At 53.2% G+C, this 23,015-nt stretch overlaps 1 long non-coding RNA gene across 1 annotated transcript; it reads right to left on the reverse strand.

Annotated features, from left to right (window-relative positions):
- Positions 1 to 253: 253 nt before the first annotated feature.
- LOC135967322 (uncharacterized) lies at positions 254 to 9,457 on the reverse strand. Its single transcript, XR_010581334.2, has 4 exons — positions 9,444 to 9,457; positions 7,056 to 7,274; positions 2,661 to 2,801; positions 254 to 1,349 (listed from the first exon to the last, which is right to left on the reverse strand). It is a non-coding gene; the product is annotated as an uncharacterized lncRNA (long non-coding RNA).
- Between the last annotated feature and the right edge of the window lie 13,558 nt (positions 9,458 to 23,015).

Below are 23,015 nucleotides of genomic sequence, written 5' to 3' on the forward strand. Positions count from 1 at the left end.
GCACCCTGGCTTCTTCCGTCTCCTGCAGGGTCCCAGGAAGCTGCGATGCCCCCATCAGCCCCGGACTCTTTTCTCATGTGGAAGGGTCATCTGAGAACCCAGGTCTAGTAAGATCCAGTAGGGGCTGCATTCCCTCCGGGAAACCTGGCAGGTGAGGTTGGGAGGGTCGTCCATCCACCTGGCCGTCGTGCACTTGAGCGAGGCAGACAGGGTGGAGGCAGAACGGCGGGGTGCTGCGGGGCAGGTGGGCGTGAATCCCCTGCCAGCCCGGCCCGCAGACAGGGATGCGTTAGGGTCCGTCGATGAGAAAGTGTGCCTGCAGGCTTGAGCGGGGCTGGAGCCTCCACCACCCACCTGTGCATGGCAGCTGTTGGTGGGGGGCAGTCTGGGCAGGGTGCCCGGCGGACCCTGTGATCTGAGTCACGGCGGATCCCATGTGTCTCATGTAATCCTCCCCGCCCGGACCTCCCTCGGCCATTTTCAGGACCTTGGGAAGGAAGAAGGCATTTGAACATCTTCAAGACCATTTGCAGGTGAGGAAACCGAGGCTCCAAGGAGGTGCTCAGGACCTTGCAGCAGGAACGTGAGTCAGGCCAGTGCACCTGCCAGGCTCTCATCCTTTTAGTCCAAGAGGGACGGCACCCTCCATTTCCACTTGGCAGGGCCCAGGAGCCAGGCTCTCCCACATGCCCAGCGCCCGTCCCGGAGGAAAAACACCACTTCCCAGGATCTGACCCAGAGCGGACTGTGGAAAGGGAACGGTGTGTAGGCAGAGAATCTCTCTGGAGACCTCCGCTGTGCCTCAGTTTCCCTCTATGTCAAATGTCAGCCTCTGAGCGTTGAGGGTAAACTCTATTCATCATTGGAAGATTGTCCAGAGAAAACACCGAAGAGAAGCCCTGTCTCAGAAAAGCCCCCTGCACGTGCCCCCTCCCCCATTTACACCTGCTCCCCACCCATGTGCCTGTGCCCCTGGCAAGTCACTGTCGTCTTGTTCCTCTCCCGGCCTCGGGGCACATCAGTCAGGACAGAGGCAGAGCAATCAGCTCCACATTGCCTGCCAGCTGCAAGGGGCGGGGGCAAAAGAAATGTTTAATTTATCACTGGTTCCGAGAACTGAGAAAAAAGTAATAATAATTCTGTCTTGAGCACCAAGAGCCTGTTATTTACGGCCGCAAAACTTTCACAACAATTTGAATGCAAAACAGGGTGCGCCGTATTCATAGCCGTTTGTCCCAATTGGAAAGGAAGGCGTTTGAGAGCGAAATAGCACTGCAAACTGCTCGCTAAGAAAATGGCAAGACAGTCTGTGTTCTGAGGGAGGCTGGGAGCTGGAAATGGGCAGGTACCTGAGAAAAACAGAACAAAAGCAGGTGCAGAAGGCGGTCAGTGGCAGCCTGTGCCAAGCAGAGCAGGGCGGCTTTCTTTTTATTTAAAATAACATTTTTATTGATTCCTGAATTCCTGCCCAGACGCGACTGGGGAGGCAGGAAGCCACATGGACGAGGTGCCTGGGGAGAAACCCCGTGGTCTCCCAGAGCACACCCTCCCGAGGCTGCTTCCACTCTGTGCCGTGTGGCGGGGGCGGTGGGCACGGCTGACTCAGTTTCCCTTGCTCTTACGGCGAGCACCAGCCCTTCTCTCCCAGGAGCTGAGATGATTCATGAACCACCGAGGAGAGATTTGAAGATGAAAAATGTCCTTGCCGTCTTGGGGATTAATCATCGCATAACGCATCCTCCCTCTCTGCGTGCCGACTTAATTACCTGCCGTCGACAAAATGATTCTCCTCCTGTTCCTCTCCGGAGAAACGCTCCCGTTCGGAGCCCGCGGTACAGATTCTCGGCAAAGAATCAAAGCTCTCTTTGCAGCAGCAGGAAGGCTCGGGAGTGTTTTTCTAGAATGAGAGAGAACAAAAGCAGCCTCTGCTGGAGAGGGGCCTCCCAGGTTCAGAGGGGACAGACCAGGGAGAGACAGAAATGGCTCTAATTTTGTGATTTAAAAAATAGAACTCGGTCCTGTTTCCTCCCAAGCCTACTGAGAGGAGTCCTCGGCCCTTCCGACAGCTTGCTCCAAGGTGCAGAGCGGGGCAGGGAGCATGACTTTGCCTGGAGTTGGACCTGTGTTGTCCTGGTTAGGGCCCTCCAGAGAGCTGAGCCTACTGTCTGTTTCTGTCTCAAGACTCGGTCATTGGAGAGTCTTAGGGATACAGAACTTGCCTTGCTGACCCTTCCTGGGGCCATAACCACTGGACACCCGGGCTTGCTTAGCCAAAGCCGTGTCCCACGTCCTTGTGGGTCACGGCCCTTTGATTTGTGTGTGTGTGTGTGTGTATGTGTTTTTTTCTTTTGTTTGTTTGTTTTTATTATTTGAGACTGAGTTTCACTCTTGCCCAGGCTGGAGTGCAGTGGCGCAATCTCAGCTCACCACAACCTCCGCCTCCTGGGTTCAAGCTATTCTCCTGCCTCAGCCTCCCAAGTAGCTGGGATTACAAGTGTGCACCACCATGTCCGGCTAATTTTTAGTAGAGACAGGGTTTCACCATGTTGGCCAGGCTGGTCTCGAACTCCTGACCTCAAGTGATCCAGCCTCCCGAAGTATGTGAGCCACTGCCCCCAACCTGGGTCATGGTCCTTTGTAAAGGGCCACTCAACACTGACCTGCAGCTTCTCTGTTCCCTGCAGCTGGGGCAGGGTCCACCTTGCTTGGGGCCATCCTCATTCTGCTTGTCTGACATTCTTTAGTATCTGTTAAGGTTTGTTTCACGCCTTTCACACGCAGATGTCCTGGTCATCCCAGTTCTAGAAAAGAAGACATTTGAACTAGTCTGAACGATCAGACAGGGTTTTTTGTTTGTTTCTATTTTTTTGCTCCTGGTAATGAAAGTAATAAATTCTCACTGCATAAAATTTGGAAAGTAAGAAGAAAATAATGTAAAGCAGTAGAAAAAGCCACACCGACTCGCTAATATCTTGGAATGTTTGCTTTCTGTCATTTTTCCTAGGACTGTAATTATTCCACCTGGCCAGGGTCATCCTGAACACAGCATCACACTTGACTGTCTCTAGGCAAGGAGACGGGAAGGGCTTTGGTGGGCAAAGCTAACAAGAAGGAAAGGGCTCGGATAGAGGGAAGACGGGGCTCTGCTCCTGCTACTAGCTGCTGTGTGTTCTCCTGCCAGCTGCTCACCCTCTCTGAACCTTGTCCTTTGGTCTGCAGAACTGGCACGGGGCTGCCACAAGGACAGATGAGCTACAAGTGATGGCAATGGGTTTCTGCACAGACGCCCCTACAGAGAGCTCTGAGATAGCACCCCCTGCGGTCCCCTGCCCACCACCGCCCCATTTTGCTTTTCTTCAAATTGATCTCCACCTGCCACAGTGCATGCCAATGCTGGTCTCCTTCTCCCCCGCCCAGGGGGAGGTGGGGAACCTTCTGAGAGGGAACCTGCTGTTGTGTTCAAGGCTGTGTTTCTGGGGCACATGAGGCCCGGGCTGGGTGCTCAGTGAAGCTCTGATGAGTGGATGCAAAGCTTTCCAGGAAAGAAGGGGAGGGCACGAGGATGGCTTAGGAGGAACGGGAGGGGACCAGCAGAGGAGCCCAAGGACAGGAGGTCACAGAGCACCCTGGCAGCTTGGGACGGGAGTGCCATCCTCTTCGTAAGCTGTGCAGCTGCCTCAACCCCTGAGCAGGCACACAGCGGGCACGGGTAGGAGGCCTTCCTCCTGGCACAGACAGTCCCACAGCCCATGGGGCGGCAGAGCCTCCACCCCGGACACTCCTGCTCCCGGATGCAGAGCAAGAGGTGGCTGCGGCCTTGAGGGATGTCACGCAGAGGCTGCCGAGAGCACGGTTCACTGAGAGAGAGAAGCCAGCAGGCCTCAGCCATGGAAGCCGGTGCCCAATTGGTGCCCAGTTGTGATTAGAGAGTCCTATTTCAATGTGGGCCCCTCAGGCCCGTGTCCAGAGGCCTCTGTCTCATGGAGAATTGTGCTCGGCACATCATTTCTGACCCTCTTGAAGGATTATCTGCTAGTCCTGGGGCCTGGGTGCCACGTTCTGCATAGACAGCCATGACTGGGATGGAACCTGGACCAGCCCCCGCAGCAGCTGAGGGTCCACCCATCAGTTCAAATAGAAGGACCCCGGATGTCTGCCTTGGACACCTGGCCCAGCCCTTTGTGGACTGATGGAAGCTCCCCTTTCCAGGGCTCTGGGCCTGTCTCCAGAGCTGGAAGCGCTGAGGACTCCCAGCCCTGGCCGTGATGAATGACAAAGCCCACACCTGCCCACCCTGTTTATGTCCACCCTCCTGTGGTGGATGCCCTTGTCTTGTCTCCGTGATACCGTGGGCTTCCCCTGGCAGAGGCTCCGTCACAAAACTCTGACTGATGTTTACTCATCCCTCTCCCCAGCAAGCCCCGGGGAGCATCTCGCAGGCGGCCACCCCGCCAGAGCCACCCACCTCTCCTAGTGCTGGGTCACTGCACGCACGCAGGGCTGAGTCCTCCACTCCCCCCATCTGCCTTCAGAGCCAGAAAATCACCCACTGGCATTCATCAAGTTCCCGAGTCAGTTTTAGGACTGGAGGGACCTCCTGAGACCTGCCTGTGTTCATTCACTTGTCCGTTCATCATTCATTTAGTGGCGGTTGTAGGTACATTGCTCAGGAAAGAGATGTGATCCCTGAGTGCCTGGCCTCAGTGTGCTGAGAGACACGTGAAGTGGTCCCAGGGCCACGGTGGGATTCTGAAGGTGCAGCGTGTCCTGTCAGTGGGGAGACGGGAGGGTTATGACTGGCCGGGGCAGACAAGACGGAAGGACGAGTAGCAGTTATCAGGCAAATACAAGTGCCCAGGGCAGAGACTCCGGCCCTGGGAGTCCTGGGGGTGGCAGGGTGAGTGCCCAGGCGAGGGCCATGCCTGGCACTCACACGATGAGTCGGGCAGGGAACGCAGCTGGACCCAGAGGGCCTAGAGGCTGTGAGGAGGGCGATCTGCCTCTCTCTGTAACAGGACAGCCCAGGAGGGTCTGTGCTCAGGGGTGCCACATGCCCCTTATGCTCCATCTCACAGCTGGGCCCAGTGGCGCAGGACTGCCCGGGATAGAGAGGCGTGCCAGCAGTGGAGGGGTGGGGGCGGCTGGGCCTGGGCAGTGGCAGCAGGGGAAAGGGACGTGGACAAAGGTGAAATGGACAGGTCTGTGGATTGTGGGGGAGCCTGGATGTAGGGTGGGGGGCGTCATGGTCTTCCCTGCCCCTGCAAATGAGGCAGCAGGCTCTTGGGGAAGCTGGGAGAGGCAGAATTGGGCTGCTCTGCTGAGGGCTTCTGCACAGAGTTCCAAGTTCCAGAAGCTTCTGGGGGTTGGGACCTGCCTGCATAGTGAGGTGGATGAGTCCAGGCCTGCGGTACATGGCCTCTGCCATCGGCTTTGCTCTCAGTGCAGAGCCGGCCTCGTCCTCATTGTGTAGCTCAGGATTTGGAGGCCCAGAGAGGCAAGGCCAGCACCCGCATGGGCCAGCTGCATAACCCAGGTCCAATTCCAGGTCCCAGAGCCAGGCTCCATGGTGACCCACTGCCAGGGATGACAGGCAGACTGCCACTCCCAACAGAGCCTCAGCTTTGTCACCTGCAGGGCAGGAGAGCAGCAAGACCTGCTTGGAAGTTGAGCGTCCCCGTGCCCAGCAGGCATCCCGCCCTCCTCTGCCTCTTGACAAAGGCCAGTCATCCCGTGCTTCCGACACCAGGGCCGGGAGGAGCAACGTCCCCCTCTCTGGGCCCGTAGGCCTTTGACAGGTGGGGACGCCTGTCCCTGCTGGGCCCCAGGTTTGTATTTGCAGCCACAGAGCAGAGCAGGAAAGAGCCAAAGTGACCCGCCAGGAACCTCAGCTCTTCCCTGTCTGGGTCCTGCCCTGACCACATCCGTCACTGTCAACACCAGGAGGAGAGCGTGCGGCGGCCCATGCTCCCTGACAGCAGCCTTCCCTGAAGAGCCAGGCCCACCCCACGGACCCCAACCTGGGGTCTCTCAAAGGCTCTGGGCACTGCCTTGGCTGAAGCCAGTCCTGAGCTCCAACTTAGGGACAGAACCAGCCACCCTGATAGACGGGGCTTGGCAACCTCCCAGATTCCCAAACACAGCCCATGGGCCCCTTCCAGCCTCAGGTTTGGAGAGGCAGAGGGGGAAAGTCCCAGCTAGCCAGCCAGGGGCAAGGAGAAGGTGCGCTGGTCTGGTCAGTTACCTCCCTGACTTCCTCATCCATGCGACAGCTGAAGCCTGTGACAGGAAGACGCAAGACCAAAACCAAACCTGTCCCTAAAGGTTAAGCTTATCGGTCCTTACGTGAGAGTGTAAAGTTTTTTTTGTTTTTTTTTGAGACGGAGTCTTGCTCTGTCGCCCAGGCTGGAGTGCAGTGGCCGGATCTCAGCTCACTGCAAGCTCCGCCTCCCGGGTTTACGCCATTCTCCTGCCTCAGCCTCCCGAGTAGCTGGGACTACAGGCACCGGCCACCTCGCCCGGCTAGTTTTTTTTTGTTTTTGTTTTTTGTATTTTTTAGTAGAGACGGGGTTTCACCGGGTTAGCCAGGATGGTCTCAATCTCCTGACCTCGTGATCCGCCCGTCTCGGCCTCCCAAAGTGCTGGGATTACAGGCTTGAGCCACCGCGCCCGGCCGAGAGTGTAAAGTGTTTTAATTGGGTAAGCTGACGCATCCTGTTAGCTGAGCTAAACCAGACGGAGCTGATTGGAGGAGGCAGAGCTGATTTGAAAGATGAACCTCCAGCCGAGAGTGCCCGTGAGGACACTCAGGGGCACCAGGGGCTTCCTCCTGCAAAGCTGCAGGTCCTCATGTGCCTGATGCTCTCCCGCTAATGGTTAGCTCTGCGACCGCCTCCAGGTTGCCTCAGTTTCCCCAAATGTAAAATGTACGGTGAAGTCTCCCCTCCCCTCTGCGGATGGGACACGGGTGAAGAAAGGCAGTCCGGTGACCTGCACCATCCCAGGTGGCTCTTACTGAAGGTCGGCCACTATTGTTAGGTCACATGCACATCCTTTACATGGAAAATGATTGCAACCTGCACCTGGACAGTGCTACCAGCTGTGGGCCACCAGCTCTGCAGGGACCCGAGGCCCCAGTGCAGGCTCAGAACGAGGCAGAAACAGCCCCATGCACCGCTCCAGGCATCCACATTCTCAGGAACCAATCACCCTCCTCCGTGCCTGTCTGGGCCCTCATGGGAGCGATTCGGGGCTGCTCAGGCCTTGGTCCTCTCGTCCTAAGGGAAGAAAGCCGAAAATACCTAGATGTCTAGATGGCCCTGGATCCATGACAGTCTCCATCAGGAGCACAGGAGCTGTGCATGACCACGCCACCGATTTCCTCTTGGGAGACTTCTAGCGGTGGGGGGCTGTGGTAGCAAATACAGCGTGTGTATGACCCCAGCATTAACCACGCAACTCCTAGCCTGCAACACTTAAAAGAGGAACCTGCCACCCTCCACGAGGCTGGGGAATCAGTGGGAGTTTCCAAAAGGCAGCTTTGATTTAAACCACAAGATAACGGAGGGATGTGCATTTTGCTGAAGAAACCGCAAGGTACCCTCCGACACTGTTTCACTTCTTATTTGTTGTTCCTTTTTGAACATCTCTTATTGAAGCAATTTCTGGGCAAATCACACAAATAAAGTGCTTGAGAAACAGGTTATAGCCCACTTACCCAACTTACTCATTAGATGTGGAAATTTCTAGAGAGACTTGAACTTCAGTGACCGGCCACCCTGGTTTGCCCTGGGGACATGAGACTGTCATTGCTAATACTGGGACAGTTCCAGGCAAAACGATGGGATGGTCAGCCTGCCTGCATCCTGGTCATTGTCTGCGCCCAGCAGCTCCACCCGTCATTTCCCTCAGTTGTGATGACTGGCAGGTGACTAGCCAATCAGATTCTTCCCTAGGATTCTTCACTGGGGATGGGAGGCTCACTTGCCCCCCTAACTCAGAGTATGATGGAGGTGACTTAGTGGTGACCATGGCTGGCTGGGCTCTCTCTGCCTCTGAGAGAGTGCTCCTCTGTAGAAGGAGAGAAAGAACCCAGGCAGGGACAGAGTGTGTACGTGTGTGCATGCATGTGTGTGTGTGTGTGTGTGTGAGCCTGCAAACCCACGTGCCCACCCCCCGGTGTCTCTTGTCACTGCCATGACCAGATCGGGGTGCTGGGAGGATGGAAGAAGCTGCGGTCCCGTGCTCTGCCCTCTACTGTAGCAGAGAACCCGCTACACAGAGGTGACTGTGCAGGGGTGAGGGAGGTGGAGGAGAAGGCATTTATGTGCAATAAATATTTAATTCCACCCAGCGCTCCTCCCATACCAACGTGGATCCTAGATTAGTTTTATACATTCCACCCACATCACCATACCCTTCAGCAAGGTTAATCCTGTCCTAATGCGAGTTTAAAAATTAAATCCACTTCGATGAATGAATGTCCTTTGCAGCTTCATCCCATTCTTTTATGCAGAGTAAATATGTTTGCACAATGGCTCTGGGAACCGCGCTCCAAAGCGGATCACACAGGCATCCAACACGGCTCCCGGCCCCGACTCCATGCATTATATATGACAGTCCCAATCCAGTCTCGCCACCGTGCTGGGGAACGGGCAGCAGCTTGTCAGCGCCTTTAAATCAAGCACAAAGCAGATTGTGAGCTGGTTCCGGGGAACAAAAAGCAATAAAATAATTTGGGATTTTGAGAACCACTGGTTTAACTTAGGTGAGAACGTGAACCTGGATTTTTCTCAGCTTTTCATAAGCTTTGAAAATATACACAAAGCTAAACAACAAAAACAAAACAACCACCACCAAAATACCAGCAATTGCCCCTTCCCCCAAACAGACCCTACTTCCCAGTTTGTTTTCCGCGGCTTCGCAGAAGGTGACGTTGACCTCTCTCCTACACAGAGCTGGAGGTGGAGGCTGGAGATTTGGTCGCGCCACCGTGTTCTAGGGCTTGGAGACTCAATTAAGATATTAAAAATAGGACTCGGGCCAGCAGGGTGCTTCTGTGGAGCTGTCTTTGTTTATGTCTTCAGCAAGCAGCCTGTGAAAGCCCCTCCAGTCCCAGGGAGGCTGGAGAGTTCTAAAGGGGATTATCTGCCTCCTGGGGTATAAATTCCAATTTACTCTGACACAAACTATTACCCTGCAAACACTGGTCATCCGTCTTCAGGTGCCTGGCAGATACTCGGCGCCGGTGTTATTATCTCTGGGAAATTAAAGTGGGCCTCAGGGTGAGGGATACCTCCTGCTGGAGCCCCAGGTGCCTCTGCCTCCAGGCCCCGGCTGACCTCCAAATAGTTCCAAGCATGAATGTGTTTGTCCCTCTGGCTGGTGCTGCCCGACGTCCTCACTCTCGCCCTCTGCTCCCTCGTAAGGGTTGATAAGCGCCTCACCTTTTGTAGCTGGTAGGGGGCTTTGTAAAGGGCAGTGTTGCTGTCTGCCCAGGGGTCTGGGCAGGGAGGAGGTGACAGTGCTGGGACAGAGGAAAGGGGAAGGAGAAAAGAAGGAAGGAAGAGGGGAGAGGAAGAAAAGACCATGTTGTGTAGCAGAGCGGGGCCTGTCCCACCCTGCAATCCTGGGATAGAGAAAATCCCCCCTTTAAAGTATTCAGAGTTAGGCTCCCCCACCTCGCCGTTTAAGAACCCCTGGGCCTGGGTGCTGGGGGAGGCCTACTCAGTACCTTCATCCCAGCACTCTTTGCAAAATGTAAAGTCTTTGTTGAGATGTAAACCACATACCATAGAATTCACCCATTTATTTTGTTTTATTTATTTACTTTTTTAAGACAGAGTCTCGCCCTGTTGGCCAGGCTGGAGTGCAGTGGTGCGATCTCAGCTCACTGCCACCTCCGACCCCTGGGTTCAAGCGATTCTCCTGCCTCAGCCTCCCCAGTAGCTAAGGTTACAGGCGTGCGCCAACGCGCCCGGCTAATTTTTGTATTTTTAGTAGAAATGGGGTTTCACCATGTTGGCCAAACTGGTCTCAAACTCCCGGCCTCAAGTGATACGCCCACCTCGGCCTCCCAAAGTGCCGGGATGACAGGCGTTGAGCCGCTGCGCCTGGCGGAATCCACCCATTTAAAGGGCACAGGTCCATGGTTTTCTGTATAGTCACGCAGTCGTGCAGCCATCATCATATTCTAGTTTTAGGACATTTTCCTCACCTTAAAAGAAACCCTGGACCCTTTGGCTGTCACCCCCCTGCCACCCTTCTTCCCATCCCCTGGCCACAAGGAATCTCCTCTCTGTCTGTGGATCGGTCCACTGTGGCGAGCTCCCATCAGTGGAATCCTGGGCCATGTGGCCTGGCTTCTCATGTGGGGCATGTTAGGAGGGCTGCCCTGTCGTTTCCTGGACCCATGTTCCGTGCCTTCTGTGCCTCACTCTTGCCCTCTGCTCCCTCATAAGGGCTGAGAAGCACCTCCCCTTTTGTAGCTGGTAGGGGGTTTTAGAAAGGGCAATGCTGCTGCCAGCCCAGGGGTCTGGGCAGGGAGGAGGTGACGGCGCGGGGACAGAGGAAAGGAGAGGGACTCTCCCCTGTGTGGGGAGACCACACTGTGTTCATCCCTTTCTGTCCAGGGTACCCGGGTCGCCTCCACCTTTTGCTGATTGTGAAGTGTGCTACTGTGAACATGCTTGGGCGAGGGTTTGTGTGGAGGCCTGTCTCATTTCTCTTGGGTATATCCCCGAGGTTGCTGCTGGGGGCAGTCGGGGGAGCTGCCAGCCTGTTTCCACCACCGCTGCCCCATCTCACATTCCCACCTCCTAAGCATGTTATTGGTCTGCTTTGCCTTAAGCCCTGGGACAAACCACCCTGAGGGCAGGTGTGTCTTTTCCTAAACCCATTCTCTACAGATGCCAGGATCTCTTACCGCAAAGGAGATCCCGACACAAGAGCCGGGGGACCCTTACCTGCCCATGAGGCCTGAGTAGTGGCAGGATCACCAGCTGACGGCGACAGTGACTCCTGGAACTGGAAGATGGAGCCAGCAGGGGGGCGGGGGTGGAGTAGAGGGTGGAAAGGAGCCTCAGCTTCAGCAGAGAAGGCTCTGAAATGTCATCTGGTCTCGGCGGGTTATACACGGGGACATTCCGCAGACTCTGCTGCAGATGACATTCCGCGGGTTATACACGGGGAAACCAAGGCTCCGAGCAGGGGAGTCCGTCCTGTTGCAGAGCCTGCTCAAAGCTGGACTGGAGCCCTGGCTTCTTGCCCACCCTTCCCCTGGCCCGGGCTGCCGCTGGGCATTGCAGCCTAGACTACCTGGAGTCAGGGAGTTCATGTGGCAGGAGGCACCCGTCCTCCAGAGAGGCCCGCCATCAGGTGTCCTCCAGTGAGGCTACCAGGGGCCGGGGACTGGGTCTGCCGGGGTGTCTCTTGCCTTTCCAACTTGGTAGCCACTCCCCAGTCACTCCAGGAAGAGGAATAAGACACCTCTGAGGCTGGAGGACAGAAATGGGAGAGAATTTGCTCCCTTGCTACCAGAACTCTATGAATACCTGGCCTGTTTGTTCAAGCAGGCTTGAGCTCTGCTGCCTGTGTCCCTGGTGTGCTGTGGATGGAGCACGAGACATGACACCAAGCAGAACCCATGAGGCTCTGCAGGGGAGAAGACAGACCAGGTGTATCGGGGATAGGGGGGTGTGCATGCATGCATGCGTTCGTGCACGTGTGTAAAGAATGAGTTCTTACCACTCTAGACAACGGAGAACTAGTTTTTCTGGGCTTCATTTTTAGCGAGTCATTGACTTCTTCCTAATCAAATGATCTACCTAGAAAAAAAGCCAGTAGGATTGACAGATACATGGCCTATTTCTGCTAGACATATTGGGCCTACAGAAGTCCAAACCATTCCTTTTCCCCAGCAATGCCAACTAGAAAATATAATTTTGTAAAAGATGCCATTCGCCGCAGGAGTAGAATTCATTAAGTATCTAGGAATCAACCAAAACTGTCCACTCTGATACAAGACGTGGAAGACCATCTGAAGACGGGCAGGGCTCTGCGTTTTCCACACTCTCAGACGCAGCAGCCTAATGTCAGGACAATGCCGAGTATCTCCAGACGAACTCACAAATTCAATGCAATCACAATCAACAGTGTTTGGGGAAATCAGACGTGATGGAGGAGTTAAGGTCCTCAGATGGCTAGCTCAACATCAGAAAAGAAGGGCAAAGGGCATAAGCTCGTCCTGTGAGATAGGAAGACGCCCTGCAAAGACACAGAAATAAATGCCACGTCGCACTGGCAAGAAGAGCGATGGCCTAGAACCAAGAGCCCAGAGACACGGCCAACACTGACCCCACATGGGAACTTAAATCCCAAAGGCAACACTGCAAATCCAATGGGGACGTTTGCTTAGCAGAGGGAGGTCAGCAATGCGTTTCTGCACCTGTGGGTCACAGACACGGGAGGACTCCATGGATTAAAGGGCCAGATTAGAAAAGTAGAAGAAGAAAGTCGGTAAACTAAACGACTGGAGAGTATTTTTAGAGCTTAAGGGCTACAAAATACTTCTTAAAGAAAATTTATTTATTTAGACAGGGTCTCACCCTGTCATCCAGGCTGGAGTGCAGTGGTATAATCACAGCTCACTGCAGCCTCCAACTCCTGGGCTTAAGGGATCCCCCCACCTCAGCCTCCTGAGTAGCTAGGGCTACTGGCGTGTACCAACACAACTGGCTAATTTACTTTTTTGTAGAGATAGGGTCTCACCATGTGGTCTTGAAGTCTTGGGCTCAAGCAATCCTCCTACCTCAGCTTCCTGAAGTGCTGGGATTCTGGTTCAAACTTGCTACACATAGGGAAACTGAGGCTCCAAAGGGGCAGCACGCATGGGCGTGCACACACACACACACACACACACAGGCACACACCTGGTCTGTCTTCTCTGCTGCAGAGCCCCATGGATCACACGCACACACCTGGTCTGGGATTACAGGCATGAGCCGTCACACCCAACTAAGAAAACTTTAGAAGCCAAAATTATTAGCTCAAAAAACTGTAGGGGCAAAGTCCCTGGAGAGCTGATAGAATGGAAGAAGAGATTTGCGATGTCTGAAGCACACAAAGGTTGACGTCTAGAGCTAAGGTATGAACAGTGAAAGGCAGCAGTCCCCGCAGAGAAAGCTGGGAAGGAGCAGTTTGCTTGATTGACAGCTGACATTGTCCACTGTGAAGCTGGTGAGTACCAACAGGATATTCCAAATCCCGGGCACACTTAGGAAGCAGGAGCATGCCAAGAGTTGGTGGGAAAATGTAGAAACCAGCACCGGGTCAGGTGCGGTGGCTCACGCCTGTAATCCCAGCATTTTGGGAGGCCGAGGCAGGCGGATCACGAGGTCAGGAGTTCGAGACCATCCTGGCTAACACGGTGAAACCCCGTCTCTACTAAAAAATACAAAAAATTTAGCAGGGCGTGGTGGTGGCCACCTGTAGTCCCAGCTACTCAGGAGGCTGAGGCAGGAGAATGGCGTGAACCCGGGAGGCAGAGCTTGCAGTGAGCCGAGATCGCACCACTGCACTCCAGCCTGGGCGACAGAGTGAGAATCAGTCTCAGAAAAGAAAAGAAAAGAAAAGAAAAGAAAAGAAAAGAAAAGAAAAGAAAAGAAAAGAAACCAGCACGGTCCCCACCAGGCTTTCAAAACAGTCCAGTTTTACTGCTCGGAAGTCCTCACCTTGGCTTGAGCCAGGAGGACTCTGGCACAGGTTCCGGCGGAGGTGCAGGGGTTGGGGGAGGCGGTGGAAGGGGTGCGGGGGTGGCACTGCAGCACTGGCGCTGGGAGTGGAGGTGAGCTTAGAGGCCACCTGGATCACCCAGTAGGTGCAGCCTGGGGAACGTGGCATGGCTGTGGAAAGCATCGGGCTGAACGCCGATGCACCACGATGCGTGATGGTAAAAGTCACACGTGCACGATGCAAGCTCGGTGGAGGAAGTAATGTTCAGAGCCAGGTGCCACAGATGCCATTTACCTAAGTTAAAAATACACACACACAGATTCATTTTGCAAGAACATGGTTAAAATAAAAAGCTATGCACTCAACGCATGAAAGTGGTGCTTAGGCATGGAGGAGAGGCAGGGAAAGAAGGAGTGCGGTATAAAGGCAGAGGGAGAGAAAGGAGTCTGTGGGGACGTGGCACTGGTGGATGATGGTGCCTACTCCAGCCCCAGGCCTTTTGAGGTTGGATTTTCGGCTTCTCTGGTGTCCGCTGGTGTTTACCGAGCCCCAGACCATCCTCGCACCCTGCTCTCTGCAGCAGCGTTCCCCCCAAGCACACCTACCGGGAGGTGGGGAAAGCAAATCTACCCACCCTTCCCTGGAGACCCAAGGAGGACTGGCATTCCAACCAGGTGGCTCCCTTTGCGGGAAGAACCCTCGGGAGGACTATGGCCGTCTCTCTGGGAGACGGAGCAAAGGGGAGGAAGTCCAAGAGAAACCAGTGCTTGGACATTGACTGGGAGACGGAGCAAAGGGGAAGGAGGCCAAGAGAAAGCATTGCTTGGACATGGGGACATGAGGAGAGGGGAGAGGGAAGACTGCTGTGTGTAGTACAACTGTCCCCCAATTCAGCATGACTGTCCCCCAAACTCAGCACCACTACTCCCTGCTCTCAGCATGACTATCCCAGCTGTCAGCAGGGTTGTCTCTCCCTCTCAGTAGAAGGGGCCGCAGCTCTCACCTGCCCTTATTGGCATGGCCTGCAGGGAGCTGGTCCGAGGTCCTGCGTCCCGGGTGGGGAGAGCCCAGGTCTGTGTGGGCCCACAGTCCCTGCTCCTCATGCAGGTGTGGGGCTGCCGGATGGCCTCCCACTCAGGGGGATAACAGGCGCTCAATAAACCTCATGCTCCCAGGTTGGGGCCTGGTGCCTGAGCCAGGAGGAAAGGATGGCCTGGGCTGTCCTGAGGACTGGGCGAGATGGGATATTGGTGAGGAAGAGGTAGTGGGGGTCAGGCTGGGTCAACTCTGTGAGCTGCTGGGTCCCTGCCCAGGGGTTGGGGATGGAAGGATTCCATGGGTCTTCCGAAAACCCCTGTCCTGGAGCTGGCACATGGTGACAGAGCGTGCCTCTCTGGAGGAGAGAAAGAGGAAGTGAGCCACCTTCGAACCTAGGGCAAGAGTAGGGCTAGTCAGCCACAAGGAGGAAGCAGGGGCAAACGTGGGGCTAGTTAGCCACAAGGAGGAAGCAGGGCCGTGTGTCCTGAGGTTGAGGAGAGGAAGCCCGTGGGTGTGGACATATCTGGCATTGCTCAAGGGAAGTCCTGGATTCCTCTTCCCGCCAATAGGAAATAACCAAACAGAGGTGGAGCAGGCAGCCCTTGATCCCTTTCCTGGGGTCTGGGCTCTGGTTTGACTCGGTAGAGAACCTCTCCCCAGCGGCAGGGCTGCAGGCATAGTCTGTCCTCACAGCCAAGCAGAGGTACCCTCTGGTTCCTCACAGGACCCTAAAGAGTAGTGTGTGCAGGGCCCCACCAGGTCCAGCCAGGTGAGCTGTCCATCTTCCCACCACCCACCAGACATGATAAGCGGAAAATGAGGGGGCAGGTCCCATCAGAGGGACTGGGACCGTCCAGCCCAGGGGACACGCCTGGCCTTGACACTGGTTCCAACCCCCACTCTGGAGGGAGCCAACTGCCCTGCAGCCGCTCTGGGGCCTGGAGGAGCCAGGTCTCTGGGTGGGTGCGGAGGGCACACCTGCTGCTCTCAGGTGCCCACTGAGGCCGGCAGGTCCTGGAAAGCTCCACCAGCAAGGGTGCACATTTCAAGGAGAATCTGGCTCTAGGTGTTGCTCTGAGTCAGTTCCTGACTCCACGGCTCTCCACTGGGCTTTTGGTGATGTTACTCGCCTACTGGGGCCACAGCTTGGACGTCTACCCCCAAGTCTGCATTAGCAGAACTTTAGTGTTCCTGGAGACTCTTGCTCAGGAGGATGAAACTTGCAAAGGACTTAACTGCTCATTGCAGGAATCTCCCTAAAGACCCTGTATTAGTCGGGGTTCCTTAGAGAGACAGAACTAATAGGACAGATGTATATATGAAGGGGAATTGAATAGGAGAATCGACTCGCGCGATCGCAAGGTGAAGTCCCGCCATAGGCCATCTGCAAGTTGAGGAACCAGGAAGCCAGTCCGAGTCCCAAAACCTCAAAAGGAGGGAAGCTGACAGTGCAGCCTTCAGTCTGTGGCTGAAGGCCTGAGAGCCCTGGGCAAACCACTGCGTAAGTCCAAGAGTCCAAAAGCTGAAGAACTTGGAGTCCGATGTTTGAGGGCAGGAAACATCCAGCATAGGAGAAAGATGAAGGCTGGAAGACTCAGAAAGTCTAGTCCTTCCATCTTCTTCTGCCTGCTTTTTTTCTAGCCGTGCTGGCAGCTGACTAGATGATGCCCATCCAGATTGAGGGTGGATCTGCCTCTCCCTGTCCACGGACTCAAATGTTACTCTCCTCCACCAACACCGTCACAGACACACTAGGAACAGTACTTTGCATCCTTCATTCTAGTTGACATTCAGTATTAATCATCACAGGCCCACCCCTTGTCAACTTGAACCCATACACATCTCCTGAGATCACATGTAATTTTCAAATAAAGAGAATAATAAAGTCATAATTAAGCCTAACATAATATTGCTGTCCTTCGTACAACTGGAAGCACACTAACGCTTAACCTAAATGGTATTACATGAAGTTAACAACACTTAAATATTGATATGAAGTCAATACATCTTATGTCACATGGTAGAAGGAAAAAGAAGAAATAAAGTGAAGATATTTTCTTAGTACAAGGGTATACATGCACAGACATATTCCTAATAAAATAAGGACGAAATACTCATGACTTGGCTCACTGCAATCTCTACTTCCCAGATTCAAGTGATTCTCCTGTCTCAGCCTCCGGAGTAGCTGGGATTACAGGAGCACGCCACCATGCCTGGCTAATTTTTAGTAGAGTTGGGTTTCATCATATTGGTCAGACTGGTCTTGAACTCCTGACCTCAGGCGATCTGCTCGCCTCGGCCTCCCAAAGTGCTGGGATTACAGACGTGAGCCACCGCACCTGGCCCATTTCACCATTCTATCAATCCAACTACTTCAGGACAATATTATGTTCTGCTGGCCTAGAGGTCTTACTTCCAACTACTTCAGGACAATAGGGAACATGGTAAGACCAGTGAATTCTGTGAATATGAGCCCACTGCCACAATTCCTTAGCTGTAAAGTGAGTGCCTTGGTCAGAGGCAATGCTGTGTGGAATACCATGATGGTGGATAAGGCATTTCGTGAGTCCACAGATGGTAGTCTTGGCAGAGCATTGCATACAGGATAGGCAAACCCATATCTGAAGTGTCTATTCCAGTGAGGACAAACCACTGCCCTTTCCATGATGGAAGAGATCCCATATAATCAACCTGCCATCAAATAACTGGCTGATCACCCTGGGAAATGGTGCCATATCAAGGGTTCAGTGTTGGTCTCTGCTGCTGGCAAACTGGGCACTCGGCAGTGGCCACAGCCAGGTCAGCCTTGGTGAGTGGAAGACCATGTTGCTGAGCTCATGTGTAACCTCCATCCCTGTGGTGATGGCCACTTTGCTCATGGGCCCACTGGGCAACGAGAGGGGTGGCTGGGGAAAGAGGCTGAGTGGCGTCCACAGAGCGGGTCATCCTATCCACTTGATTGTTAAAATCCTCCTCTGCTGAGGTCACCCACTGGTGAGCACTCACATGGCATACAAACACCTTCCCAGTTTTTGACTACTCGGAGAGGTCCATCCACATACCTCTTCCCCAGATTTCTTGGTCACCAATTTTCCAATCATGCTTCTTCCAAGTCCCTGAGCCAAACCATTGGCTACAGGCCATGAATCAGTAAATAATGGCACATCTGGCCATTTCTCCTTCTATGCAAAGTGCACAACCAGGTGCACTGCTCGAAGCTGCCCACTGGGAAGATTCCCCTTCACCGCTGTCCTTCAGGGATGTCCTAGAAAGGGGCTGCAGTGCTGCAACTGTCCACTTTAGGTGGTGCCTACCTATCGTGGAGAACCATCTGGGAACCAGGCCCTCGTCTTCTCTTCCTCTGTCAACTGATCATAGGAAACTCCCCATGAGGCCATCAGTGCAGGCTGGGGGAGAGAAGGGAGGGTGACAGGAGTGGAGACAATGAGCATTTGAGCCACTTCTTCATGTAACTGACTTGTGCCTTCAGGACTTGATCAAGCCCAATCACGTACATACCACTCCCATTTGGTGATGGGATGCTGCTGTGCACGACCCACTTTATGGCTAGATAGGTCAGAAAGCACCCAGTTCATGACACACAGTTCAGGTCACGTGGGGACTTGATGACCCATAGTCAAACTTTCAGTTTCCTCTAAAGCTCAGTCACAGGTCAAGAGCTGTCTCTCCAAAAGAGAGTAGTCATCAGCAAAAGACGGCAGGGCCTTGCTCCAAAATCCTAGAGGCCTCCGCTGTGATTCACCTATAGGGGCCTGCCAGAGGCTCCAGACAGCATCCCTGTCTGCCACTGACACCTCAAGCACCATTGGATCTGCTGAGTCATATGGACCAAGTGGCAGAGCAGCTTGCACAGCAGCCTGGACCTGTTGCAGAGTTTTCTCCTGTTCTGGACCCCACTCAAAACTGGCAGCCTGTGGGTCACTCGATAAATGGGCTGGAGTAACATATCCAAATGAGGAATGCATTGCCTCCAAAATCCAAATAGGCCCACTAGGCATTGTGCCTCTTTCTTCATTGTAGGAGGGGCTAAATGCAGCAGCTAATCCTTCATCTTAAAAGGAATATCTTGACAGGTCCCACACCACTGGACCCCTAGACATTTTACTGAGGTAAAAGTTCCCTGAATTTTAGTCAGATTTATTTCCCACCCCCCAGCACACACATGTCTCACCAATAAGTCCAGTGCGTTTGCTACTTCTTGCTCACTGGATCCAATCAGCATAATCTCATCAATGTAATGGACCAGTGTGATACCTCGTGGAAGGGAAAAACAATCAAGACCTCCGCAAACAAGATTACGACACGAAGCTGAGTAGTTGATATACCCCTGAGGTAGGACAGTGAGGGTATGTTGCTGGCCTTGCCAGCTGAAATTGCTTCTGGTGAGCCTTATGGACAGGAATGGAGAAAAAGGCACTTGTCAAGTCAATGGCTGCATGCCAGGTACCAGGAGATGTGCTAATCTGTTAGAGCAATGAAACCACATCCGGTACAGCAGTTGCAATTGGAGTCACCACTCAGTTAGGCTTACGATCATCCACTATCATTCTCCAAGATCCATTTGTCTTCTGTACAGGCCAAATGGGAGAGTTGAACAGGGGTGTGGTGGGAATCACCACCCCTGAGTCTTTCAAGTCCTTGATGGTGGGACTAATCTCTGCAACCAAGAGACTCTTCCCGTTGATTCTTCAACAGGAATCCACAGTGCATGCTCCAGGACTCTTGAACCCTCTTCATCTCAAGGTACTGACTGTACTGTGTGCACCCACCCTAAACTACTCCGTCGTGATCCCCTGACCCACACCACTGGAAGATCCACCCTAAACCAGACTTGGAGCTCTCGAGAAGCCAGACCTTCCCTTTCCTTCCTCTCCTGCTCCGAGTCACTGCTGTGGCACTCTGAGCTGGGACTGTCCCTCACTGCGGTGAGCCAGGAACTCAACTTTGTCCTGTCCACAGTTGTTGGGGATATTTGGACAGTGTCATTTGAGTCTCTGCCGTTCCTCCCGCATATGTGGAGTCCCCAGCTAAAGTGCCTGGGAGGGCTTCTCTGTGCAGTCATCAGCATGCAGCTTCTGGGGTGTGCAGACCCACAGCAGGTATGCAGCAAGCCCCCCCGTTCTCTTAGGTGGCTTCTTATTACGTGGCATTGTTAACTGTATTACCTGAGCTTCAACAGGTGAGCACAGTGTGGCACGCCCATGGCAAGCATAAACCGGTTATAAGGATGTTTCTTTATTTCAGGAACAGCAAGGACAGCTGGGCACAGTGCCTCATGCCTGTAATCCCAACACTTTGGGAGGCTGAGGTGGGCAGCTCACCTGAGGCCAGCCTGGCCAACATGGCGAAACCTTGTCTCTACTAAAAATGCAAAAAATTAGCTGGGTATGGTGGCAGGTGCCTATAATTCCAGCTACTCACAGGAGGCTGAGGCAGGAGAATCACTTGAACCTGGGAAGCAGAGGCTTCAGTGAGCTGAGATCGCGCCACTGCACGCCAGCCTGGGCAACAGAGCAAGACTCTGTCTCAAAAACAAAAAACAAAAAACAACACAAAAAACAAAAACGGAAACAGCAAGGACCCCCAGGTCCACTGAAGCAGAGGGGAAGTACTGCACGGCACACCCTGGGGGTGAGGAGGCCACAGAGGCTGTCCTGGGGATGACTAACTCCGGGAGGAAGTGGAGCAGGACCCCGTTGGCTGCCCTGGTTGTAATCTCGAGGGGCAGGGTGTGGTGAGGGCATCTCCACCATGATCCACACAGCAGCCTGCGACTGATCCTCTGTCATCTGCCAGAAGGACCCTTCCTGGGGCTTGGGCAGCCAGGCTTTTTGCTAGATTATGTTTTCATTTTGTTGCAGCCACACTTCTTCACTTCATGATAAACCGTCGCATTTTACCTCGTGAGAGTTTCTGCCTTGCTGACCCATGAGGTCGGCACCCCTTGGGGGTGACCATGGTCCAGGGGGAAGGAATTCCCTCTGTCCACTCCGACCAGCCCCACTCTGACCAGCCTCACTGGCTAGCCTCTCCCTCTGGATCCTTCCAAGGCTCATCTCAGGCTGCAGACCCAGCACGTGGAGCAACAGCCAGGCGAGGGGCTGCTCAACCTCCCAGAAGCCGGAGCCGCAACAGGGAAGCGAACCAGCAGCCGCTCAACCTCCCCAAGCCTCCTGGAGACAGCTGGGCTGCAGCTTGTGGTGGGAGCAATAAAGGACGATGATGGCCCTTATGTGTTCTGTTTATTTTATTTAAATAGTTTGTTTAAGCTTGCTCTTTTAAGTGAAATGTAATACCCTTTCACCAGAGAGCATAAACTAAACATGCATCACCCAATGAAACCATAATCCATCGCCAGCCCCCGGTGTGCCTTCCAGTCCTCAAGGCTCCCGCTCCTAAGGGAGCCGTCTTAAAGGGAGCGGTCGTCTCACTGGCCCCTCCCAAGGGAGCGGTCATCTGACTGGCATGGTCTGCACCTTTCCCTCCACATTGCCACTGAGTGTGCATTCCTTCACACTGCGGTTCAGCTTTGCCCACTTTCAAACTCTGTACAGATGCAACTGAACCGTTTGCTTTCCTTAGTGCTGGCGTCCTGGATGCTCCATGTGCTTGCGGATTTCAACAAAGCTTTTGCATGAAGCTGGAATCGATCATTGTATGGGTCCAGAGGATGCTCCAGTATGCACGAACCTTAGCTGACGGGCCCCTTCTGCTGCAGATGGATGTTTGGGTTATTTCCGGGATGGGGTTGGACATTTTCACACGTGTCTTCTCTCCAGCTGGGCATACCTTTCTGTTGAGGAGAACTGAGATGAACATCGCTGGTTATGGAATATCTCCAGCTGGGCATACCTTTCTGTTGAGGAGAACTGAGATGAACATGGCTGGTTATGGAATATGCTGGTCATAGGGAATTGTTGGGAATACGACCAGTTTTCCAAAGTGCTTGTACCAAGGTTTCCGACACATCTTCACCAAAACCTGGCAGGGTTAGCTGTTTTGAAAAATTTTAGTGTATGCAGTCACCTCATGAGATTGAAGTTTTCATTTCTTGGATTAGTTGTGAAGTTGAGCATGTTTTCATACTCCCATCATCTATTAAATATTATCTTTTATCAGTGTTTGTTGAAGTCACTTTCCCACTTTCTACAACATTGTTGATTTACAGAAACCCTTTATTCTAAATATAAGCCTTTTGTCACTTCTGTGTGTTGAAATCCCTCCTCCTTCCCTTCTCCCTGGCTTGTCTTTTCCCTCCCATGGTGATATATTTTGAAAAAGAAATAATGTACTTTCATGATCAATTTTTCGACTTGTCCTTTATGGTTTGTGATTTTCCGTCTTATATGAAATACCTGCAAGGCTATTGGAGATCTTGTAATATGATCTAAAACTGCTGTTTTCCCTCTCACATTTGGGTCTACCATTCTCCTGACATGAATGCTTTTCGTCTGATAAAATTTAAGTGTCACTTCTTGTTTTTCCATATGACTATCCAGTAGTTTGTGCCACTCACTGAAAGTTTATTCTTTCACTATTGCTCTGCGGAGCCACCATGTCATAAATCAAGGGTCCATATGTGCCTGGATTTGTTTCTGGACTCCCTACTCACTTCCCCAGGTTTGCAGTGTACGCCCAAGCCAGTACCACACTGCCTCCATCACTATCGCTTGATAACAACTGTTGGCATCACTTAAAGCAACTCGCCCTTCTTTTTTCTTGCTCAAGAGTATCATGGCTATCAGCCCTTTGCCTTTATATAAATTTTATTTATTTATTTATTTACTTATTGAGACAGAGTTTCACTCTGTTGCCCAGGCTGGAGTGCAGTGGTGCAATCTTGGCTCACTGCAAACTCCACCTCCCGGGTTCCAGCAATTCTCCCATCTCAGCCTCCTGAGTAGCTGGGATTACAGGCATGAACCACCATCCTCTGCAAAATTTGTTTTGTTTTGTTTTTTTGAGAAGGAGTCTCACTGTGTCACCCAGGCTAGAGTACAGTGGCTCGATCTTGGCTCACTGCAACCTCCGCCTCCTGGGTTCAAGTAATTCTCCTGTCTCAGCTTCCTAAGTAGCTGGGATTACAGGTGCTCAACACTGTGCCTGACTAAGTTTTGTATTTTTAGTAGAGACAGGGTTTCACCATGTTGGCCAGGCTGGTCTTGAACTCCTGACCTCAAGTAATCCACCTGTCTCGGCCTCCAAAAGCGATGGGATTTCAGGTGTGA

This window comes from Macaca fascicularis, chromosome 15 (assembly GCF_037993035.2).
Source record: "Macaca fascicularis isolate 582-1 chromosome 15, T2T-MFA8v1.1".
In the NCBI taxonomy this organism is placed as follows: domain Eukaryota; kingdom Metazoa; phylum Chordata; class Mammalia; order Primates; family Cercopithecidae; genus Macaca; species Macaca fascicularis.